The following is a 17,669-nucleotide window of genomic DNA, read 5'->3' as shown; positions in this document are numbered from 1 at the left end:
TACACTTTCATAGGACTGCACCTAAAAGGACAACTCTTATTAAGTTGGTGAATTGACATTAAAAAAATCATCATACTCTACTAGGTTTTGAACCACTGAGCTAGAGTCTCCCCAAAGTCCTGTTAGTTCTAAAATGCTATGATTTTATAAGTTGAATTATTTTACTTGAATTCTGTGAGAATCTTGCAAGACAAGATACCATATTCCAAAAAGATTACTGTAATTCCTTAAATTGTCTTAAGGAATTATTATTGCAATAATATTGCAAGTATTATTTGCAATATTTATTTGCTTCATCTTGTCATCACTATTATACTTCTGAGCAATAATGTCATCTGTCTATACTACCTACTCTGTGTCATATGAAACAACACAGTTGAATTAGAATTAAAAGTTCCCATTGTCCCAAGGCTTTCTCTTGAGGTAGTCAGGCAATCTTGGACTGGAGCTTGCTCTTGTATATTCGCTATCCTGAAGTATTGAGGGAGATCATTCATTGATTACTCCTTCCATTTCTACTATTTGTAAAATAAGAATAATATTATCTATATTATTAGCAATATATTTCCTCTATTATTACTAAAATATTGCCTCTTATTATTACAATGAATGTGAAGTTGAAGTACCTGAACATAATAGGCATTCATTCAATGAACAGTAATTATTAAAGAATCCAACAGTGGCGAAAAAAGGTAGATATTTTTTCCCCATTTACTGGAGCCTAAAGTGTCAGTTCGGAAAATCAACACAAGCCACTTCCTTAGGTCTTGAGGCATAATTGAGTTAAAACACTTCTGTCCTCATCTGCAATTCTACTAATAGATACCAGGTGCTTAAATCAATGTGTCCCAGGCCTGCCTGTTTGCACAGGCACACACCTCTTTAAAGAAGAGGCCCCTACATTTGTATGAGTCAGAGGGTATCATAACTGGGGGACTGAGAGTCAGCGTAGACAGAACTAGAGTTACTATTCTAGGCCTAGAATCCAGCCAAGTTAATACTACATTAATGCTCTTTCAGAGTGATTAAAGGAATTCCATTTCTATTTCTGCCTCCCATTCCCCATACAGACTTAACACCGTCCCAAGTTTATCACATAACCTTTTGTGAATTTCCAAAAATCCATTTCTCAGGAGGAATTTGCAGGTAACCTCTCCAGGTGTGTTATAAGATCAGGCTACCCAGAAAAAACAAATGCCTTAACAAGTGATCTTAGCTTCCCTACCAATTTTGTTTCTTTGTACACAAATACCCAAAGTAAAATACATGAAATTGCTAGATTTGGATGCAATTTTGGCACTTTAAGAAAGCAGACAAGCATTTCACCCTTCGAGACCAGAGGGACACTGATCATTACTACAACCAGTACATCAAAATGACTGTGAAGCATTAAAAACAACCAACACTGATCTGGAAGAGTTAGATAAAATAAATTTTAAGTCTGTGAATGGATCCAAGGGAATAAGTTACATATAAGAAGGAATTAGTTCAAACTTCTAGCCAAACTGGACTTCTTTTTTATTTATTTATTTTTATTTTTTTATAGATTTTTACAGTTTCATTGAATGCTTATAGATAACAGTAGAGTGTTCTGCCAAACTAGACTTCTGACATCATGCTTAAACACCAATAATTCATGTGGTTTCCCCAAATTGTTTTGTTTTAAACATCTTTGTTTTAAACATTTCTGACACACAGAAAAGTTAACAGTATAGCACAAAATGTACTCATATACTCTCGATCTACATTCAATGATTGCTAACATTCTCTCTCTCTCTCTCTTATCCCACACATACACATAAACACATTTTGATGACCTTGTGAAAAAAATTCAATCATCCTGACCCTTCATGCCTACTAACTTCCAGTTTCTAAGACAAGATGGGATATTATAATTATAAGATGGGATATTATGATTTATAATAAGAAATGCATATTTGGTCTTAGTCTGCTTTCCTGGCACATAGCTCCTTTTAACCCTTATAATATGCCAAGGTGAGAATCTTTCATCATAATATTTGGTCTTTTGTCCTCAAACAGTTCCAGCTCCTCAAATAGTTTCAGAGTGATGAAGGTGAAAAGAGCGTCTTGTTATTCAAAACAAACTCTTTCAACTGTAAACCTGAATTTGTTAATGAGGTGACTTTTGGAAAGTCCCTCAGGATGGGGGCTGGTTGCCAGGGGAGCCATACATGAGATCAGAAGGTTGGAACTTTCCAGATGTCTTTCCAACCTCCCAGGACGGGAGAGGGACTGGAGGTTGAATTAATCACCAATAGCCAATGATTTAATCAATAATGTCTATGTAATGGAGCTGCCATGAAAACTCTAAATGAAGGGGTTCTGAGAGCTTCTGGGGTTGGCAAACATGTAGAGATGCTGAGAGTGGTGTACCCAGAGAGGGCCTGGGAGCTCCACCCCCTTCCCACATGCCTGCCCTATTCATCTCTTCCATCCGTCTGTTCCTGAATTATATCCTTTTATAATAAACTGTTAAAAGTATGCTCTTTTCCTGAGTTCTGTGAGCTGCTCTAGCAAATTAATCAAACCCGAAGAGGGGTTGTGGCAGCTTATGATTAATAGCCAGGCAGTAGGAAGCACAAGAACAACCAGAACTTGCAGTTGGTATCCGAAATGGGGGTGAGGTGGGAGTGGTGGTGGAGGAAGAAGCAGTTTTGTGGAACTGAGCCCTTAACCTGTGGGAGCTGACTCTATTTTCAGGTAGAAAGTGTCAGAATTGAGTTAGATTGTAGGATGCCCAGCTGGTGTGGCAGAATTGTTTGGTGTAGGGAAAACCCACACATTTGGTTATCAGAATCAAGTGTTGGGAGTAAAGGAGACACACAGGAGGTGTTTTGTTTTGTTTTGTTTTTTCCCTTTACATAAGGACATTTCATTACATAATTACAATAATGTTATCAAAACTAAGGAAACTGTCAAGCATTTTCTAATATCATCTGATCTCTAGTTGATGTCTATAGTTCTCTAATTTTCAACAAGTATTTCATGGTTTATATTTCCATGGTTTATTTTTATTGTATTAATGCAGGAATAAAACAAAGCTTGCATACTATATTTTGACTCTTTTGCCTTTAAATAGACTAGCTTTCTGCCATTTCCCTACGTCCCTTTTACAAGAGTTCAGGCCAGTTGTCATAAAGAACAACATTCTGGATTATGGCATAATTTACCTTGTCTTTCAATCTTCTGTATTTCCTACAATTTGGAAGTTAGATCTAAGGATCTGATGAGTTTTGAGTTAAATATATTTGGCAAGATAACTTACTTTGTAGGTGATATCAAAAACCTCATATGGAATCAAAACAAGGGACAGCTATTGTTACAATGTGCCAATATTAGTGATGTTAATTTTTATCTCTTGGTCAAGGGGTATATTGATTAGTTATGGAATGCTGCTTAACAATGTTACCACAAACACAGTTAATTAAACCACTATATGTTTATTACCTCACATTTTCTCTGGATCAGGAGTATGGTCATGGCTTAGCTTGAACCTCTCTTTCAGACTCTCACATGGGGCAGTCAGGACACAGGTCAGGGGTGTGGTCTCATCTGAGGCTCAAATGGGGAAGGAGTCACTTCCAAGCTCATGTGGTTCTTGGCAGCATTTAGCTTCCTACAGACTGCCAAATTGAGGGCCTCACTGTCTTGGGGGCTGTTGGCTAGAAGCAGCACTTAGTCATTTGCCATGTGGCTTTGTCCCATAGCACAGCTCGCAAATGGCAACTTGCTGCTTCTAATCCAGCAAGAGGAAGAGGTTTTCAGTGAAACAGATATTACAGTACAGTAAGTCCCTTAGATATGAATGAGTTCCCTTCTGAGAGCATGTTCATAAGTCCAATTTGTTCGTTAAGTCCAACAAAGTTAGCCTAGGTACCCCACTAACACAATCAGCTGTATAGTACTGTACTGTAATAGGTTTATAATACTTTACACACGAATAATACATTAAAAAACAGAAAAAATAAATAAAACATTTTTAATCTTACAGCAGAGTACCTTGAAAAGTACAGTAGTACAGTACAACAGCTGGCATACAGGGGCTGGCATTGAGTGAACAGGCAAGAAGAGTTTCTGACTGGAGGAGGGAGAAGAGGTGGGAGATGGTAGAGCTGAAAGATCATCAGCAATAGGAGACAGAGGGCAAGCTGCAATTTCACTCATGGCTGACGTTGATGGCACAGGTTCTGATTCCTTGCTGGATTCAATTCTATTTACCCTCTTGAAAAAATGATCCAGTGATATTTGGGTAGTAGCTCTTTTCTTCTCATCATAAATGATACAGTAGTACTGGATTTCATACTGAACAGCTGCTGCAACCTTCATGTACTTTTCTACATTTGGGTCCTGTGCCTCAAAAACTAGCAGTGCCTCCTCAAATAAAGAAAATACCCTTGCCATTTCCTGCACTGTGAATCTCTTCAGTTTTTCAGTCACTTCTTTCTCTCATCTCTCTTTGTCCTTTCTCTGGGCCTCCAATTCCATCAGGTCTTCATTAGTAAGCTCCTCACGTTGCACAGCAAGGAGTTCAATGAAGTCATCCTCTTGCAGATCTAGCTTGGAATAAAGATACTGTACTACTGTACTCTATACAGTACTGTACAGTAAAGTACACAAAAGCACAACCACTTGTAGAGGATGCATGCATGAAATGTACACCAGACATGTGAGCTAATTTATGTGACATGTGAACACACATTCACATCTTTGAAAGTTCACAACTTGAAGGTTTGTATGTAGAGGACTTACTCTATTGTGCAGTATAATCCAACGTAATCATGTACACTGTTACTTTTGCCATATTCTATTGGTTAGGAAGCAAGTCACAGATCCTGCCCACACTCAAAGGGAGGGGATGAACATTAAGAAACAAGAATCATCAGGGTCACCTTGGAATCTGCCCAGCTCAAGGTAACAGTTATATTTCTTCGTTGTAAGGGTATGTTTTCTAATTAGTAACGAATAACTACAATGTGGGTGATGCTTTGACACCACATGAAAAATTTAATATATTAACTTAAAAATATTTAATATTATTAAAGCAATGTTAATTTTGTACTAGAAAAATTAGAATTTTATAGATATATTGCCTAAATAATATATTTATTATTTAGATACTTATATTAATTTTTATATTTATAATATATTATTTTAAACAGTATATATTATTTAAATATACAGATTTAAAATATATATGATACATATATGTACATATACAAATTCAAATATATATATATATATATATATATATATATATATATATATATATATATATATATATATGGGGACTTTCAAGATGGCAGAGGAGTAAGATGTGGGGATCAACTTCCTCCCCACAGATACATAAAAAATACATCTACATGTGGAACAACTCCTACAGAGCACCTACTGAATGCTGGCAAAAGACCTGAGCCTTCCCAAAAGGCAGGAAACTCCCCACGTACCTGGGTAGGGCAAAAGAAAAATGGAAAAAACAGAGACAAAAGAATAGGGACAGGAATTTCACCTCTGGGAGGGAGCTGTAAAGGAGGAAAAGCGTCCGCACACTAGGAAGCCCCTTCACTGTCAGAGATGGGGGGTGGTTGGGGGGGAAGCTTTGGAGCCACAGAGGAGAGTGCAGCAACAGGGGTGCAGAGGGCAAAGCAGAGAGATTCTGCCCAGAGGATCAGAGCCGACCAGCACACACCAGCCGGAGAGGCTTGTCTGCTCACCCGCTGGGGCGGGTGGGGGCTGGGACCTGAGGCTCGGGCTCTAGAGGTCAGATCCCAGGGACAGGACTGGGGTTGGCTGTGTGAAGACAACATGAAGGGGGCTAGTGCACCACAGCTAGTTGGTGTACCTGCCTAAGAGCCAAGAGACTATTGTTTTGGAGTGCCCACGGAGAGGGTATTCCTTCCCCATCTGCCCACAGAAGGCAGAGCACCACCTAAACGAGATCCAGAGATGGGCACAAGCTGCGGCTATCAGCGCGGACACCAGAGACGGGCATGAAACACTAAGGCTGCTACTGCAGCCACCAAGAATCTTGTGGGCAAGCGCAGGTCACCACCCACAATGCCCTCCTTGGGAGCCTGAGCATCCTGTCACTGCCAGGGTCCTGGGATCCAGGGACAAATTCCCAGGGAGAATGCACTGCTCTCCTCAGGCTGTTGCAACGTCACTCCGGCCTCTGCCACCACAGGCTTGTGCCGCATTCCTATTATAACTACGTTACCCCTACCTCTCCACAGACTGAATGAGCAAGAGCCCCTTAATCAGCTGCTACTTTAACGCCCTCCTATCTGGAAGGGCAACAGATGCCTGAGGGTGGCCTAAAAGCAGAGGCAGAGCCAAATCCAAAGCTGAACTCCAGGAGCTGTGTGAAAAAAGAAGAGAAAGGGAAATCTCTCCCAGCAGCTTCAAGAGCAGTGGAATAAATCACCACAATCAATTTCATGTGCCCTGCATCTGTGGAATACCTGAATAGACAACAAATCATCCCAAAATTGAGGTGATGGACTTTGGTAGCAACTGTAGACTTGGGGTTTGCTGTGTATGACTGATTTGTTTCTGATTTTAATGTTTATCTTACTCTAGGTTTTAGCTCTTGTTATCATTGGTGGATTTGTTTAATGGTTTGGTTTCTCTCTTCTTTATTTTATTTATTATTAATTTTTAAAATTTTAATAATTTGTTTTTATAATTAAAAAAATTTTTTTCTTTATTTTTTTCTCCCTTTTCTTCTGAGCTATGTGGCTGACAGGGTCTTTGTGCTTGTGCCTGGAGTGAGGCTTGAGTCTCTGAGGTGGGAAAGCCCAGTTCAGGACACTGGACCACCAGGGACATCCCAGCTCTTCCAGAGATCTCCAGGTCAACACTAAGCCCCAGCTCCACCAAACGGCCAGCAAGCACCAGTGCTGTATGCCCAATGCCAAACAACTAGCAAGGCAGGAAAATAACCACACCCACTAGAAGAGAGGCTGAATAAAATCATACTAAGTTCACAGACACCCAAAAACACACTACCGGACACAGCCCTGCCCACCAGAAAGACAAGATCCAGCCCCACCCACCCAGACACAGGCACCAGTCACCTCCACCAGGAAGCCTACACAACCCACTGAACCAACTTCACCCACTGGGGGCAGACACCAAAAAAAACGGGAACTACGAACCTGTAGCTTGCAAAAAGGAGACCCCAAACACAGTAAGTTAAGCAAAATGAGAAGACAGAGAAATACACAGCAGATGAAGGAGCAAGGTAAAAACCCACCAGACAAAACAAATGAAGAGGAAATAGGCAGTCTACCTGAAAAAGAATTCAGAGTAATGATAGTAAAGATGATCCTAAATCTTAGAAATAGAAAGGAGGAAACAAAAGAAATATTTAACAAGGACCTAGAAGAAATAAAGAGCAAACAAACAATGATGAAAAACACAATAAATGAAATTAAAAATTCTCTAGTAGAAATCAATAGGAGAATTGAGACAGAAGAACAGATAAATTACCTGGAAGATAAAATAGTGGAAAGAACTACTGCAGAGCAGAATAAAGAAAAAAGAATGAAGAGAATTGAGAACAGTCCAAGAGACCTCTGGGACAACATTAAACACACCAACATTTGAATTATAGGTGTCCCAGAAGAAGAAGAGAAAAACAAAGGGACTGAGAAAATATTTCAAGAGATTATAGTTGAAAACTTTCCTAATATGGGAAAGGAAATAAGTCCAGGAAGTGCAGAGAGTCCCATACAGGATAAATCAAAGGAGAAACACACCAAGACACATATTAATCAAACTATCAAAAATTAAATACAAAGAAAAAATAGTAAAAGCAGCGAGGGAAAAACAACAAATAACACAAGGGAAGCCCGAGAAAGTTAACAGCTGAATTTCAGCAGAAACTCTGCAAGCCAGAAGGGAGTGGCAAGATATATTTAAAGTGATGAAAGGGAAAAACCTACAACCAAGACTACTATACCCAGCAAGGATCTCATTCAGATTCGATGGAGAAATTAAAACCTTTACAGACAAGCAAAAGCTAAGAGAATTCAGCACCACCAAACCAGCTTTACAACAAATGCTAAAGGAACTTCTCTAGGCAAGAAAAACAAGAGAAGGAAACACCTACAATTACAAACCCAAAACAATTAAGAGAACTGTAATAGGAACATACATATCAATAATTATCTTAAATGTAAATAGATTAAATGCTCCAACCAAAAGACCCCAAGTGGCTCAATGGACACAAAACAAGACCTGTATATATGCTATCTACAAGAGACTCACTTCAGACCTAGGGACACATACAGACTGAATGTGAGGGGATGGAAAAAGATATTCCATGCAAATGGAAATCAAAAGAAAGGTGAAGTAGCAGTTCTCATATCAGACAAAATAGACTTTAAAATAAAGACGACTACAAGAGACAAAGAAGGACACTACATAATGATCAAGGGATCGATCCAACAAGAAGATATAAAAATAGTAAATATTTATGCATGCAACATAGGAGCACCTCAATACATAAGGCAAATGCTAACAGGAATAAAAGGGGAAATCAAGAGTAACACAATCATATTAGGGGATTTTAACACCCTAGCTTCACCAATGGACAGATCATCCAAAATGAAAATAAATAAGGAAACACAAGTTTTAAATGACACATTAAACAAGATGTACTTAATTGATATTTATAGGACATCCCATCCAAAAAAACGGAATACACTTTCTTCTCAAGTGCTCATGGAACATTCTCCAGGATATATCATATCTTGGGTCACAAACCAAGCCTTGGTAAATTTAAGAAAATTGAAATCATATCAAGCATCTTTTCTGAGCATAACACTATGAGACAAGATATCAATTACAGGAAAAAAAAACTGTAAAAAATACAGGCAAATGGAGGCTAAACAATATGCTACTAAATAACTAAGAGATCACTGAAGAAATCAAAGAGGAAATCAAAAACTACTTATTAACATATAACAATGAAAACATGACGGCCAAAAACCTATGGGATGCACCAAAAGCAGTTCTAAGAGGAAAGTTTAGAGCAATACAATCCTACCTCAAGAAACAAGAAAAATCTCAACTAAACAACCAAATCTTACACGTAAAGCAATTAGAGAAAGAAGAACAAAAAAACCCCAAAGTTAAAACAGGAAAAGAAATTATAAAGATAAGATCAGAAATAAATTAAAAAGATATGAAGGAAACAATAGCAAACATCAATAAAGCTGAAACCTCGTTCTTTGAGAAGATGAACTAAGTTGATAAAACATTAGACAGACTCATCAAGAAAAAAAGGGAGAAGACTGAAATCAACAGAATTAGAAATAAAAAAGGAAAAGTAACAACTGACACTGCAGAAATACAAAGGTTCATGAAAGATTATTACAAACCACTATATGCCAATAAAATGGACAACTTGGAAGAAATGGACAAATTCTTAGAAAAGCACAACCTTCTGAGATGAACCAGGAAGAAATAGAAAATATAAACAGACCAATCACAAGCACTGAAATTGGGACTGTAATTAAAAATCTTCCAACAAACAAAAGCCCAGGACAAGATTGTTTCACAGGTGAACTGTATCAAACGTTTAGAGAAGAGCTAAAACCCACCCTGCTCAAACTCTTCCAAAATATAGCAGAGGGAGGAACACTCCCAAACTCATTCTATGAGGTCAACATCACTCTGATACCAAAACCAGACAAAGATGTCACAAAGAAAGAAAACTACAGGCTAATATCACTGATGAACATAGATGCAAAAATCCTCAACAACATACTAGCAAATAGAATCCAACAGCACATTAAAAGCATCATACCCCATGATCAAGTGGGGTTTATCCCAGGAATGCAAGGATTCTTCAATATATGCAAATCAATCAATGTGATACACCATATTTAAAAACTGAAGGATAAAAACCATATGATAATCTCAATAGATGCAGAAAAAGCTTTTGACAAAATTGAACACCTATTTATTATAAAAATTCTCCAGAAAGTAGGCATAGAGGGAAGCTGCCTCAACATAATAAAGGCCATATATGACAAACCCACAGCAAACATCATTCTCAATGGTGAAAAACTGAAACCATTTACTCTAAGATCAAGAACAAGACAAGGTTGCTGACTCTCACCACTATTATTCAACATAGTTTTGGAAGTTTTAGCCACAGCAATCAGAGAAGGAAAAGAAATAAAAGGAGTCCAAAGTGGAAAAGAAGAAGTAAAACTGTCACTGTTTACAGATGACATGAAGCTATACATACAGTAACCTAAAGATGCTACCAACAAACTACTATAGCTAATCAATGAATCTGGTAAAGTAGCCAGATACAAAATTAATACACAGAAATCTCTTGCATTCCTATACACTAAAGATGAAAAATCTGAAAGAGAAATTAAGGAAACACTCCCATTTCCCATTGCAGAAAAAATAAAATTCATAGGAATAAACTTACCTAAGGAGACAAAAGACCTGTATGCAGAAAACTATAAGACACTGATGAAAGAAATTAAAGATGATACAAACAGATGGAGAGATATACCATCTTCTTGAATTGGAAGAGTCAACAATGTGAAAATGACTATACTACCTAAAGCAATCTACAGATTCAATGTAATCCTTATCAAACTACAGATGGAATTTTTCACAGAACTAGAACAAGAAATTTCACAATTTGTATGGCAACACAAAAGACACCAAATAGCCAAAGCAATCTTGAGAAAGAAAAATGGAGCTGAAGGAACCAGACTCCCTGACTTCAGACTACACTACAAAGCTACAATAATCAAGATAGTATGGTACTGGCACAAAACCAGACATATAGATCAATTGAACAGGATAGAAAACTGAGAGATAAACCCATGCACACATGGTCAGCTTATCTTTGATAAAGGAGGCAAGAATATACAATGGAGAAAATATAGCCTCTTTAGTAAATGGTGCTGGGAAAACTGGACGGCTCCATGTAAAAGAATGAAATTAGAACACTTCCTAACACCATACACAAAAATAAACTCAAAGTGGATTAAAGACATAAATGTAAGGCCAGACACTATAAAACTCTTACAGGAAAACATAGGAAGAACACTCTATGACATAAATCACAGCAAGAACCTTTGGACCCACCTCCTAGAGAAACAGAAATAAAAACAAAAATTTAAAAATGGGACCTAATGAAACTTAAAAGATTTTGCACAGCAGGAAACCATAAACAAGACAAAAAGACAACCTTCAGAATGGGAGAAAAATAGTTGCAAATGAAGCAACTGACAAAGTATTAATCTCCAAAGTATACAAGCATCTCATGCAGCTCAACATCCAAAAATTAAACAACCCAAACCAAAAATGGGCAGAAGACCTAAATAGACATTTCTCCAAAGAAGATATACAGATTGCCAACAAACACATGAAAGGATGTCCAGCATCACTAATCATTAGAGAAATGCAAATCAAAACCACAATGAGGTATCATCTCACACCAGTAAGAATGGCCATCATCAAAAAATCTACAAACAATAAATGCTGGAGAGGGTGTGGAGAAAAGGGAACCTTCTTGCATTGTTGGTGGGAATGTAAGTCGATACAGCCACTATGGAGAATAGTATGGAGGTACCCTAAAAAATTAAAAATAGAACTACCATATGACCCAGCAATCCCACTACTGGTCATATAACCTGAGAAAACCATAATTCAAAAAGAGTCATGTACCACAATATTCACTGCAGCACTATTTACAATAGCCTGGACATGGAAGCAACCTAAGTGTCCATTGACAGATGAATGGATAAAGAATGTGTGACACATATATACAATGGAATATTACTCAGCCCTATAAAGGAACGAAATTGAGTTATTTGTAGTGACATGGACAGACCTAGGGTCTGTCATACAGAATAAAGTAAGCCAGAAAGAGAAAAACAAATACTGTATGCTAACACATATATATGGAATCTAAAAAAAAAAAAAAAAAAAAAAGGTTCTGAAGAACCTAGGGGCAGGACAGGAATAAAGATGCAGACATAGAGAATGGACTTGAGGACATGGGGAGGGGGAAGGGTTAGCTGGGACAAAGTGAGAGAGTAGCATTTATATATATACACTGCCAAACGTAAAACAGATTAGTGGGAAGCTGCTGCATATCACAGGGAGATCAGCTCAGTGCTTTGTGACCACCTAGAGTGGTGGGATAGGGAGGGTGGGAGGGAGATGCAAGAGGGAGGGGATATGGGGCTATACGTATACATATAGCTGGTTCACTTTGTTATACAGCAGAAACTAACACAACATTGTAAAGCAATTACACTCCAATAAAGATGTTAATAAATAAATAAATAAAGTCAGAAAGATGTTTTTTGGATGAAGCCTAATGAAGGGGGCTCTCAAAAGTGATAAGTGGAAGTCTTTAGAAAGCAATGAAATATGATTATAGGATGGGCCAAAAGATATTAAATGATATATTTTATCTAACAATCTCTTTTTTTTTTTTTTTTGCGGTACGCGGGCCTCTCACCGCCACTGTTGTGGCCTCTCCCGTCGCGGAGCACAGGCTCCGGATGCGCAGGCTCAGCAGCCATGGCTCACGGGCCCAGCCGCTCCACGACATGTGGGATCTTCCCAGACCAGGGCATGAACCCGCGTCCCCTGCATCGGCAGGCGGACTCCCAACCACTGCACCACCAGCGAAGCCCTAACAATCTCTTTATAATTGTTTTTATTGTGCATTGCGAAACATACCCATCTCCCCTAATTTTCAGCAGAGCATATATTCTGGAGTCTATATCCATGGAAATCAAGTAAAGAGATGGTTTTTCCTATCTCTGGTAACATGGCATACAAGAGGGACCTGTTCATTGGATCATGATCTAGTCTATTTACTGAACTAAAATAGTGAATGTTGTGGCTTGTACATGGGAAGAACCTTTAAAAACAGGAACCATTGCTTCCTCCAGAAGCTCATTCTCCCTATGCCCTACTGCTGGTTCTAATAGGTGATTACACTGTAAATTATATAACGACTTTTTCTCTTAATAAATTTTATTTAAAATCTCAAAATATATATATATATATACATATATATACATGTTCAGAATTTGAATTCTGAACTCACAGATATCCCCAATTAAAATCGTTACAGAGTTTTTCAAAATATCTTTTGTGTTTGTATTCTCTTTCCCATCATTCTTAAAAATATTAAGCATGTAATTATTCTGTTCTACAATATGAACACTACAGTCTCAAGTTGTAATATCAAACTTACTTTTTTTCATATCTACAACTGGTTGACTATTTTTTCTTTTTTAAGTTAATTTATTTTTTATACAGCAGGTTCTTATTAGTTATAGATTTTATACATGTTAGTGTATATATGTCAATCCTAATCTCCCAGTTCATTCCACAACCACCACCCCCTAGCTTTCCCCCCTTGGTGTCCATACGTTTCTTCTCTACATCTGTGTCTCTCTATTTCTGCCCTGCAAACTGATTCATCTGTACCATTTTTCTACATTCGACATATATGCATTAATATACAATATTTGTTTTTCTCTTTCTGACTTACTTCACTCTGTATGACAGTCTCTAGGTCCATCCACATCTCTACAAATGACCCAATTTCATTCCTTTTTATGGCTGAGTAATATTCCATTGTATATATGTACCACATCTTCTTTATCCACTCATCTGTTGATGGGCATTTAGGTTGCTTCCATGACCTGGCTATTGTAAATAGTGCGGCAATGAACATTGGGGTGCACGTGTCTTTTTGAATTATGGTTTTCTCAGGGGATATGCCCAGTAGTGGGATCGCTGGATCATATGGTAATTCTATTTTTAGTTTTTTAAGGAACCTCCATACTGTTCTCCATGTGGCTGTATCAATTTACATTCCCACCAAGAGTGCAAGAGGGTTCCCTTTTCTCCACACACTCTCCAGCATTTGTTGTTTGTAGATTTTCGGATGATGCCTATTCTAACCTGTGTGAGGTGATACCTCACTGTAGTTTTGATTTGCATTTCTCTAATAATTAGTGATGTGCTGCTTGGCCATCTGTATGAGCTGCTTGGCCATCTGTATGTCTTCTTGGAGAAATGTCTATTTAGGTCTTCTGCCCATTTTTGGACTGGGTTGTTTGTTTTTTAATACTGAGCAGCATAAGCTGGTTATATATTTTGGAGATTAATCCTTTGTCCATTGATTGCTTTGCAAATATTTTCTCCCATTCTGAGGGTTGTCTTTTCATCCTGTTTATGGTTTCCTTTGTTGTGCAAAAGCTTTGAAGTTTCATTAGGTCACATTTGTTTATTTTTGTTTTTATTTCCATTACTCTGAGGTGGATCAAAAACGATCTTGCTGTTTAGATCTTTATTAGTTTATTATCTAGTACATCAAAATTGGCAGATAATTATTTTTTATATTTATTTCCTCTTCTTTTATACAAAAGTTTGCATACTATGTACACTGTTCTGAACCTTTCTTTATTTCTTTTTTCACCTTAAAATATGGACTGTCTCCATATACTTCATAGAGATCTTCTTTATTCTTTTTGATTGTTTTGTGATACTGCCTTTTGAGGGTACCATAGGTTATTCAATGAGCAGACCAGCCTTGCTAAAGGCATTTTTTTCTTACAATCACTGCTGAAATGAATGTTTTGTGCCTATCTTGTTTCCTACTTATTTGGGTGTATATTTGGGTAGCATCATCAGTAGAAGTCCCCAGGAACCCTGAGATAAAGATTAGCATGCAGAAAGTTTAATAGGGACTAGTCTTAGTATTAATATCTGGACGGAAAAGAAAAAGAAAGCAGGATTGAATGCAGGGAGAAGTCAGGCTGCAATGCAGTATCAATTAAGGCCTCAGACAACCCTACAGGGCGCTCTCAACCTAGGATAGTCCTTCAGGGTTGTCACAAGTTACGGTGAGGGGTCCAGCTTTATACCACGGAGACCATCAGTAATTGGAAATGAGATACCCTGAAAACAGGGTTAGTCAACCTTCCTAACCTGATAACTGAAAGTTGTCAGCCCAGAACCTGATCAGTAGTTGGGTAACTATATCAGTCCTAAAAGAGAGATCCATGCAGCACCACACAGACTCTATCAAATCTGATCCCTGATGACATTTGAATTCACTTACATCATATCACTTCAAGGTTCTGGGTGGGCCTCTTCTGCTGGAAGAAACTCACAAGTGGGAGATTAGTAGGATGAACTGTAGCCCCTGCTGCTATAACTGGGTCTTGAAGCTACAGCTGATTATCATTATCTTCATCCAATACTATCCATTCTAGATTCCCTTCACTGTCAGCTAGCATCACTGTGGGTCTTGGTGGTTCACCATGTGGAATTAACAAGACCCTCATCCCTGAGAAGTCTGTACTTCTGCTTCCCATGTCATTTGAAAGCACTGACCACTAAACTTATCCATGTATCATCAAAATTGGACAAGGGAGAACTAAGAGATAACCAAGTGGATAATGTGGATGTCTAACATATTTCTTCCTGCTCCCATTGTGTGACAGCAGCCCTACCTCCTCCTTATTATCCAGCTCAATTACCCCTACCAAGATTGTGAATTTTATTCCTCCCTGTTGGTCCCTTGGCAGGAGGAGCCCACAATGCGGTCTTAGCTCAAAGTTAAATGAATCTCTTGCTGATTGCCTGGGGGAAGCATTTCCCTCTCTGGAGACCATAACTTCTAATCTAGAAGAGCACAGAATTAAGGGAATTTGAGTGACCACAAATTCCCCAAGTAGAACATTGGAAATAATGAAAAGTGCAGTCCTTCTTGCCCATATCTATTATTTCTCAGACCAATATTTTCTATCCATTGGAGACAGCATCATATGATGGATGTTGATATAAGGTACATGTGATGTCCTAGAGCAGGGGTCCCCAACCCCTGGGCCGCAGACCAGTACCAGTCATGCAGCAGGAAGTAAGCGGCAGGCAAGCCATCGAAGCTTCATCTGCTGCTCCCATTCGCTCCCCTTTGCTCGCGTTACTGCCTGAACTCTTCCCCTCTCCCTCCCCGTCTGTGGAAAAATTGTCTTCCACAAAATCGGTCCCTGGTGCCAAAAAGGTTGGGGACCGCTGTCTTAGAGGATGACACCCCATCTTCACAGCATATTGTCTGCAAGTTGGTGCCTTAGCTGTGCCTTTAACAACTCAGTATATTGCTATATTAGGCCAACAGCTTCTGGGTGGTGTGGTATATGAGAGGACAAATGGATTCTATAGACATATGTAAACTTTCACACTGCCTTTGCCATAAAGTGGGTCTCTTGATCCTCTATGACATTACGTTGTTGATACATAAAATATTCTATAAGGCCTTAGATAGCAGTTCTGGCAAACAAATAAACTGACTCCAGTCATTCCAAAAATGACTGACACCCAAACCCATGCTCTTAGATAGATACTATTCTGTTTAGTCCCTCACGATTCAGATAAAAGCAGATGGCCTAAGATTATACCCAAGCAAAGGAAATAAACTTGAAACCTTGAGAAATATACAGCAAAACAAGGAGCTCACTTTAATTCTAAACACAAGATAGAGATGGGAAGACAGTAGTTTTCATCCCATTCCCATATACACCTATGAATAAACACAGGTAATATTTACTGAGATATTTACTGAGATCTTACTCTGTGCCAGTCATTGTTCTAAGTACTTGGCTTTAATTAACTCTTTTAAACTTCTCAACAAACATATGGCTATCCCATTTTAGTGCTGAGCACACTGAGGCACAGAGAGATTAACACACTCCTTTCTTTTGCTAGTAAGTGATGAATCCTGCGTTCTAAACTGTGTGGTCTGGCTTCAGGATTTTTAGACTTAAATGCTACACTGTATCACTTCTAAAAACAGGAAAGAGGGAAAGAAAGACCCAGGGTGCAGTTTTTTTGTTTCTTTGTTTGTTTTTTGAGTGGGAAAATAAATTATTTTGTTTGGGGCAGTGGGCAGTGGTCCAGTCTTAGAACTTCTGGAATGCTTCTTGGTGCATCATCCTTGTTGACCTTGAGCATGTTGAAGTGCACCATCTTGCTCAGGGGCCGGCACTCACCCACTGTGACACTGTCGCTGATTCAGACATCCCTGAAGCAGGGGGAAAGGTGCACAGACTTGTTTTTGTGGTGCTTCTAGAAGCAGTTGTACTTTCGGATGTAGTGGAGGTAGTCTCGGTGGATGACAACGGTCCTTTGCATCTTCATCTTGGTCACCATGCCAGACTGGATCCGCCCTCGGATGGAGACATTACCAGTAAAAGGGCATTTCTTGTCAATGTAGGTGCGCTCCATGGCCTCCTTTGGTGTCTTGAAGCCCAGACCAATGTTCTTGTAGTATAATGGGAGCTTCTCCTTGCCAGGTTCTCTAAGCAGGACCCTCTTCTTATTTTGAAAGATGGTCAGTTGCTTTTGGTAGGCATGCTCAGTATGAATGTCTGCCATCTTCCCAGCTGCCTGAAAAAACACCAGGGTGCCTTTTTTTTTTTTTTTTTTTTTTTTTTTTTTTGCAGTACGCTGGCCTCTCACTGTTGTGGCCTCTCCCGTTGCAGAGTACAGGCTCCGGACATGCAGGCTCAGCAGCCATGGCTCACAGGCCCAGCCGCTCTGCGGCATGTGGGATCTTCCCGGACCAGGGCACGAACCGG

The 17,669-nt window shown here is 38.8% G+C and overlaps 1 pseudogene; it reads right to left on the bottom strand.

Annotated features, from left to right (window-relative positions):
- Positions 1-16,956: 16,956 nt before the first annotated feature.
- Positions 16,957-17,466, bottom strand: LOC132494134 (small ribosomal subunit protein uS17-like; annotated as a pseudogene).
- Positions 17,467-17,669: the final 203 nt, after the last annotated feature.

This window comes from Mesoplodon densirostris, chromosome 7 (assembly GCF_025265405.1).
Source record: "Mesoplodon densirostris isolate mMesDen1 chromosome 7, mMesDen1 primary haplotype, whole genome shotgun sequence".
NCBI classification, from domain to species: Eukaryota; Metazoa; Chordata; class Mammalia; order Artiodactyla; family Ziphiidae; genus Mesoplodon; species Mesoplodon densirostris.
This window is presented reverse-complemented; position numbering and strand designations above follow the sequence as displayed.